The sequence below is a fragment of the Molossus molossus genome, unplaced genomic scaffold, assembly GCF_014108415.1.
Source record: "Molossus molossus isolate mMolMol1 unplaced genomic scaffold, mMolMol1.p scaffold_m16_p_12, whole genome shotgun sequence".
Lineage (NCBI taxonomy): Eukaryota > Metazoa > Chordata > Mammalia > Chiroptera > Molossidae > Molossus > Molossus molossus.
The window spans coordinates 8,698,224-8,707,209 of NW_023425347.1; positions in this window are offsets into that span (position 1 = coordinate 8,698,224).

Here is an 8,986-nt window from a genome sequence, read left to right on the forward strand (position 1 = left end):
GTTCTTAATATTATCACTGGATAGGAATTGAGATGTCTTCTTTTTTTATTCAAACACTTGTGTTTTATTGTTTGTTTGATTAATTTTTTATTGTAGCCCAAACAATTAATTTTATTGTAGCCCTGGGCAAGGGAAGAAGATGGGGGTGGAGGCCTACTTCAGGTTATAGTAAAGAAAGTGCAGTAGAGCTCGGACAACAAGGTCCTGCTCAGAACAGGCCCCTGATTCTTCCACAAGGCCCACAATTGACAGTTCTCAGCAGCATCTCCATTCTTTGCTGTTAGCACAGGCATCCTAAGTGGCCAGGAGGATGGTGGGCTGCTGCCTTGTCCCCTCTCACTCCTTGTACCTGCATCAGCTGCTAGATTAAACACATCCTGCTTACTGGATTTTCTTGATAGCTCTTGTTTTGAAGGTGAGGAGTGAGCAGAGAGCGTTTGGGGAGGAACTGGCCTCTACTCCAGGGTTCTCAGTAGTCAGGCACACTCCCAACGATCATTTTAATAAACATCTCTATACCGTGCGAAACAATGATTTCCTAGTTTTTGGTGACTTTCTAAAACAATCTAAAACAGAAAATTAGCTCCAAAGACTAAGTCAGAAAGTCTCTAAGCTTTCTGTATTGAACTGTATATGTCCTTAACATAGAGTTTATAGTAAAAAAAAAAAAAAAGCATATATATTTCTTCATACATATGTGTGTGTGTGTGTGTGTGTGTGTGTGTGTGTGTGTGTCCTACTTTAAACAAAAGCAGTTTGTATAGATCCAGAAAGCAATGAAAAACAGTATAAAGTAATAATAAGAATTTAGGATTTCTTTGTTAGGCCTTTTAAGTTTAGAATGTTATTTGTGAAGCAGTTATACAGTTTGATCATAATATAACTCTAATTGAAGCGAGTATGTTGCAGTGAAATTAACTTTAGAGTTACATGGATTTAACTTTATAGTTTAACCTCAGACTCTACTAGTGAGTGCCTGAGGGTTCTGTGTCAACTTCTCTGAGTGTCAAAGTTCCAGTTGTAAATTTCAGTTTGTTTAGTTGTTAAAGGATCAAGTGAAATCTTGTGGGTGAAACACCCACCAAAGCACTTTGCAATATTTAAATGTTACCTGGCCTCCTTGTTTCCACTTAATTATATAAATCATTATTGTCATTGTGGATGGTTTCTGTTAGTAGCAAATAATAAATATGTCCATGTAAAGCTAAGAAAAAACACAGTACAAGACATATGTCTTCTAATATTTATATATATTTTTTAAAGAAGCATTTTTATACAGATTTTCCTCTAACATTATTTGAAGGTGAGTTGATACTATCAATGGCAAATGTCTTTTGTCAAAACAGTCTTTGGAATATATAGGATGAACACCAGCCTTCCAAGCCTCTGTTTTATATGTTGTATTCCTTCTCATTTTGGAAAATGCCAAAGAGCTATAACTTGTTCATAAATATGTTTAAGGCAAGAATTTTTTGTTGCTTTCAAAACTTCTACATTTTTTTCTCAGACATGTCTCATAGCTATTTCATTTGTCTGATTTATTTTCTGGTTTTGTGATTTTGTTCCTGTCTGACAAAAGTCTATTTTCCTTTTTCTTTTTGAAACTTTCTGTTTAAGTAACTGAAGCTACTGTTAGTTCATTATATCTGAACCAGAAGTTTTTTTTATACTTGCCAATGGTCGTTAAGGAAAAGTCCTGAAAAGTAAAATGAATAATGCTTCTGCAGATTGTGCTAACATGATTTAACTCCAGACGAAAAAAAATGATAAGGTGAGGTGGTCGTTTGTCCCTCTAAAATTGGGAAGACTGTCAGAGTTCAAAACAGAATATTTCCCTCAGTAACTAACTAGACGTATAAAAAATAAATTATGGAATTAGCTTAAGTTCAAAGTATATTTTAAGAATTTTCCCCACTGGAATTGTTATTTTTGATACAGTGAAAGCTTGAATATCTTTGACTATTTTCATCTCCAAAAAAAAGTTATTTCATTATCACCTAGGACAGCGATTCTCAACCTGTGGGTCGCAACCCCTTTGGTGGTCAAATGACCCTTTCACAGAGGTCACCTAAGACATAATAGTCGCAAAATTACAGTTATGAAGTAGCAACAAAAATAATTTTATGGTTAGGGGTGACCACAACATGAGGAACTGTATTAAAGGGTCGCAGCATTAGGAAGGTTGAGAACCACTGTCTTAGGCATACCAACATTTGGTAAATGCTTTTTTTGATGGAGATGGCATTTTAAATCAGGAGCAAGACACTTGTAGAACTTTCTATTTCTCTGACATGGTTTTACATGGTAGATGATGTAGAACCTGAAAGTGACAGAGGAAAACAGAAGTATGGTGGCAATCAGATCTAATGCATACCCCAAAGCACAACAAAAGAAAGAGAATTGTAATCTTGATACAATGTAACTGAACAATACATCTCCAAGGAAAATGTAGAACTTAATCTGAACAAACAGTCTGAGGTATGTATACTATTTTGGTTTAAAAGAACCACAGGGATAGAGAAATTTTATAGCTTTCACTCATGGACAGAAACTAGAGGACTTAGCAATGTTTAATGTACAATGATTTATCCCAGATCTTTCTGGAGTTAATGTCATCCCATATGTCCTATTCAGAAATGGGAAAGAGATAATTTAACTCTCTTTGTAAACTCTCATATCCCATGTAATTTCTACATATTCATACAGCAGATCTCAAAGGATCTTCTAATTATCCTGGAATTCTTCATATTATAAAAGAGACAAGAGCTTGAGCCATACTCTGCAATTGAAAAGTTCTCATAGAAATTTTACTCTTCTTTATGATTAGTCAGTTCAGGCTAAAGAAACTATCAAGTCTCTTTCATTCTATCTCGAAGGACATCAATTCAGTGTTGAAATGGTACTTAACACTAATAATCATAATAATTAGAGGGTCCAATTGCAGAGCACTATGAAAAAAGAGATGGACTATCTTCAATTAATAAACTATGAAAATGAGTTTAGTATGTATTTAATTTGTACAATTGCTGAATGTAATTAATGAAGGATATAACTGGACCAGGGGCTGATGAGAGTGGGTATAAAAGAATTTTGTGGGACATGGTAGGCTCATGAGGTCCAGAGGACTCTGGAGTGATGGAATTTTTTGGATGGACTGAATTTTTTTTTCATGTGAAGGGCCTCAAGCTTCATGACAGTGAAGTTCCCAGTTACATGTTAACTCAGAACTCAAATTAAAGAAATATTTTAAGAAAAGGAATGGAGTCTAGAAGAAGCTGTTGAAAGATTTGATGGGAGGGATGCTGGATGAATGAACAGGGTGATACCCATCTTTGCAGACATTTGGGGAGCATTCCAACACCATAAAATCACTCAGAATTAAGTCATTTTATATTATAAAGCTGTTTTGGGAGTCCGGAGAATTGAATCCCCAAGAAGAGTTGGCATTGAGGAAATGCAGGTCCTGTGACAGAGTCAGTGAGAGCAATGTTGGCACCCGTGGTTAAAGGCTGACATGGAGCGTAGGAGGGTGAGATCAGGAACCCTGACTGTTGCGAACAAAGGCTTTGAGTTTTATGGAATCATTGGTGAGGGAGGGAAAGTAAACTGGGCAGATATAGAACACACATAATCCCAATGGGATCCCTAAGTGAACACACATATTGAGAACAGATAGTGGGCAATTTATATGCATTTGTTAAAAGAATAAATATATTAGTGAGAAGAATTTAGAAGACAGCCTCATTTCTCATAGTTATACAGTTTTCTCTGCCACATCTTATACTCTAGCCATTTTAACTATAGTTCCTTCATCTTGCTGTGTTCTCTCACAACCATAATAATTTGAACTTGCTCTACCTCTTGCCCAGAACTCTTTTTCTCTCTTCTTTGCTTCTCTGTCTTGGACCTCCATAAAGACTCCACCCTTTCTTTATATTCTCTTGGTATTCTGTGCTTCCATCTATCATAGCATCAAACACATTATCTCATTTTAGTAAACTGTGAGAGCTTATAGATCAAAGGTTGTCTCTTACCCATTCTATTGTACACATCATTGTGTCTGTTTCTGAGTAGGCATGCTCAGTGCGAAGTTGTTGAATGAAGGAAAGGAAGCATAAACAAGCACTTTCTGACACGATGTGTGCCTATGATAGAATTCCAAAGCTTTTAAAATTGAAACTAAAATTTTGCAGATGAAATTTTTTTGTGATCTGAATTGTGCAAGGGTTCTTATTCTTACTGAGTATAGGACAGTTTTCTCCTGATCTTGTGTAAAATATGCAGAGATAGAACTAATTCTTTGACAAATGGACCAGTGCATCAAATGTCCCAAATAGTTGTATTTGGTGTGTTCTTCTCCTAAGTTAGACAACTAAGTTTCTAACCTTGTTATAGGGTAAGGATTTGTGGGTCTTAATATCAGGTTAGTTTCAAAACTGATAGAACATTAAGATGTATCTGAATTCACTATAGCCATGTCCATATTAAGACAATCACATCTTTTTTTGCAAGCTGCTTTAAAGCCTTTTTAGAAAGGATATGAATAAATTCAACACTACAACAACAGCATTAATATTATTCTCTTGAGATATCTTGGGGAATTGTGTTGCAGCCTAACCATCCAAGTAATAAAATCTTGCCTTTGGAGTATTCCTAAAAAGGAAAACAAAACAACAATAACAACAAAACCTAAGAGATCATTCATGAGTCATTCATGTTTCCCTGGAGAATATTTCCAGTCTAGAGTGAACCCCAATTAGGTTGTGTCTCCAGCTGCCAGTGCTTTTCTGTTCTGTCCTGTAACTCCTCCCCCTCCTCCTCTGTCATTTACATGGTTATAAGAATAGTACTTTGACTCCAGCTCAAGGAAATTTCTGTTATTTGCAGCCAAAATAATCTAATTCTCAGATTATCCTGGACATGCTTACTTCCTAACACAGAGACACAAACCTGTGCCCTGTAGGAGCAATCAGTGTTGACACTTTTTCTTTACCATATATTCTTCAATTTTTCTTAAAATTGACTTCTAATTTTATTCATAGTCCTTAATTTTATTATGGTATCTAAAAAAAAGAAACTAATTGATATGATATTTATAACAAGAAAAGTTATTTGGTACAATTAAAATAAGTATATCTGATGGAGCTACATATGGAATTATTTATCAACAAGTACAGTTCTGCAGATTTTTAAACAGAAATTTTTGCTAATGGAAGACAAAATCAAAGAAAAACTGACAATTATTTGAAAATTTGGAGTCATATTGTAAACACTGTGAAAGGACCTGCCTCCTTGTTTGAAGCTTCAGTGATCAATCCATGGGCCTTTGTCTAGAACTTCATTCATTTCTTTTAACAGGAAAGAAATTGGAGAGCCCTGCTATTTTCTCTCTTTAGAAAGTTTCACTAAAATACAGAGCAATTTTTGGTATGTTTTATTGTTTTCATTCTTAGTAAGAGAGGAAAGAAACATTTCTATGTTCATAAAGCAACATAGATAAAGCGACAGTTTGTGCCACCCAAAATATATGAAAGCAGAATCCAAAATAAATTTGCATAGTTCCCACAAGCTTGTGCATGAATTCTGTACATCATTGCATTATTTGTAGTAAACTGCATGCACTTAATATGTAGAGAGAGAGACTTCGGCTTACTTTGTTCTCTACTAATGGACTGCACTAAAAAAATACATTTTTATTTTGAGTAGACAAACAAGAATGTGAAAATTTAAGTTAGGAAGCCCTCTTTAACTACAGATTTCTAGGCACCCTCTGTGTTTAAATCTGGCCATTTATTTTTAAGATATTGTGTCAGTATTTCTATTACTTCAAAAAAGAAAAAGAATGAAATGAGAAGACAAATAAGTGAGTTGTTACATATTTGGGCAATTTAGTTTTAAAGTTACATTGATTTCATCTAATCATTTTTATTTTCTTTCACATATCCAACCATAGGTTTCCTTTGTTGACACTTTTTTTGCCTCTTTAGAAGTTAGGAGTTTTCATGATTTGAACAGAGAGTAGCACTGGCAACATTGTATCAGTAGGAAAATGAAGGTAATTTTGATCACCATCACATCCGTTGTAATGAACTCATTACCAAAAGGCCACTTCTAGTGTATTATTCAGCCATTAATAGTTTGTTATGTATCAAGCAACTATGAAATCTTCAAGACATTTACCAGTAAGAATTCATCCCTTTCACACCTAAATATGCTGGGACAGCTGATTTCGCTGATATCGGCTGCAGAGCTCTCCTGGCTGTGGTGCTGTCTAGGCCTGTTCAGTGGCTCTGCTCCCAGTGGGCCCAACTGAAGAAAGAGCAGCCATTCAGAGGAAGTTGCTTCCATGGCAGTAGCAGGATGCAGAGAGGCCTCCTAAAGCCCAGGTTTAGAAGTAACGCAAGGTCACTTCTGCCTTCATTTTTGTGCAGCTGAGCTCAAAAGTGAAAGAAGTAAAGTTTGTATTTTTGTGAGAGGAAATGCAAAGTTGCTCGTAAAAGAGACTATAAAGAAGCAATAATAGTTCTGTTTATCACTGTTCAGTCACTGACTGATGATCTTCAACCACCTCTGAGACCTAAGTAGATAGTGTCCAAGATGATTCTCTATGTTAAAATCGTGGCAACTCAACATTTTTTGGATATGACAGCAGGAATAGCAGCTATGACAATATTAGGATCACTGTACCGAAAATAGTTTAAACGTGAAATTAATTACATAGTCAAAAATTTTAAACTCAGTAAACGAAGTGCCAGAAACCGTTTGAACGGTTGTGGCTCCATGGGTGGCTTTGTAATAAACGGAGATGGCAGTGCCCAGAATAAAAGCTGCTTATTTTCATTCCTTTGATTAACCTGAAAAATGCCCACTTTTTTATTTATTGATTGATTTATTGATTGATTTATTATTCTTTTTTAACCTCACCTGAAGATATTTTTCTATTTATCTTCAGATAGAGTTGTATGGAGAAAGGGACGGAGGGAGCGAGGGATGGACGGAGGGAAGAAGTGGGGAGGGAGAGAGAAATGGCATGTGAGAGAGACTTCAGCTGGTTGCCTCCCACAGGACCCCCCCCTATCAGGACCTCAGACCAAACAGCAATCAGGCGCATGCCCTTGACCAGAATTGAACCCTAGACTGGTTGATCTGCGGGCCCACATTCTAAACTGCTAAGCCAAAGTGGCCAGGGCTGAAATGCCCATTTACAATGGGTTCTATCACAGAAATATCTGTTTTGGAGCATTAAATACTGTTTTATTAACATTAGAATCTCAAAGTTACAAATATGCTTGTCATTACTTTATTTAAAGGTATTTAAAGTTATTTTCCCTATTTTTATTATATTTACAGTTTAATAGCTGTATAATCCAATGTTTCTGAGGACATTCCAAATGGTACATGAGATTTAGTAAGCTGTTTAATGAAAATATTAATGAAACAGAACTTTTTAATTGTGTTATTTAAAGAAATTTATTCAGTTTCTCATATGATTTGTTGATAGTGCTCATTCGTCTGAAACTTGTAGGTTAGATTCAGAAACTTTCTGCAGTGAACATTTTCTTCAGTCCTCTGTAATATTCCCCACTGCCTTTGCCCTCTCTCTGTGTGTTGTAAACTGTCTTAAACAAAACATGATAGTATTTGCTCATCATAGACTTTCATGACAAAAATTACAGACATTTGTTGAACTGGTAAAGCAGTACACTGATGTATTTGTTTCCAATGTATGAAACTCACTTTAAAGGACCAAATTCTGTTCAACTTCGAAAATATGTTTGGTGAACGTTTTATGAATATTATCTTTCAGAATGCAAATAGGAAACCAACAAAGAAGCAGAGATAATTTATAATGATTGTAGATCTCAATGCAGAGCTTTCCAGTCTGATGGAACTGGGGTTATGTAGCTAAAAGCAGTAACCAAATTCTCAGCCATTTAATAATCATATTGCTGCTATTAACAGTGTATTTTTGAGAAACTAAATATGTATTCGACACAAATCATAAAACCATCTAAATATTTTCTGGTGGAAATTCTACAGCTGCACATGTTTTCATAAGGTCACAGTTCTTCATTTATTCAGGCGTTTAAGGCAGATTATCAATATAGCCACACCTCCTATTACAATATTAAAAGACTTATATACCAATTGTTAATTAATAGCTGTTGTGAGTCCCTCAGCATCCTACTTCCTTATTCCGGAACCCTCCAGGGATCCCCTCAGTTCTAAGAACACAGCAAGTACAGGGCCTATCTCCAACATCCTTGGAGTCTTAAGGACCTTCTGTGCAGTACCCTCATCAGGCATCTATGCCAGCTGGTCAACTCTTGGGCCATACTAGTATTAAAATGTTTTCAAATATCTTTGAAGCCACGTGGATAAGATGCGTCACAGTAAATGTTGTCTAAAAGGGGAAATAGTAGTACTGTAAGTGAGAAAAATCAGAGTAAATATGTGTGAAGTCATTCTCCAGGTATTATCCAGTTTCTGTCACTTCATAGTTGTGTGTTGTTGTTAAGAATTCAACCAAAAATAAAAATCATGTTCTTAGTATTTAAATAGACCGTGATAATACCCATTTTTATAGGCTTATGTTTCAAACATGAGGTAATGTTTCAAAGGGTCTGAACCCATTGCAGACACCAAACCCAATCATCCTGGAGCGTCATTTAGAACAAAAATGGTGTTGTAGAGGCACCTAGCGGTCACTTTTTCATCTGTACTTACAAAAAGATCCAAAGCACAACCATCCTTCTGCTTCGTGTAAAACAAAAATGGTGTTGTAGAGCCACCTAGCGGTAGTTTTTTCACCTTTACTTGCAAAGACACCAAGTAGAATCACCCTTGCACTGTACATAGAACAAAAATTGTGTTCCAGAGACACCTAGGGGCCGCTTTTATATAGTTATTTCTTTGCCGCGTAGCAGACGGCTTTCTTGACTATACAGCTTGTATACAAGAGGCGGTGCGGTGCGCCATCCACATT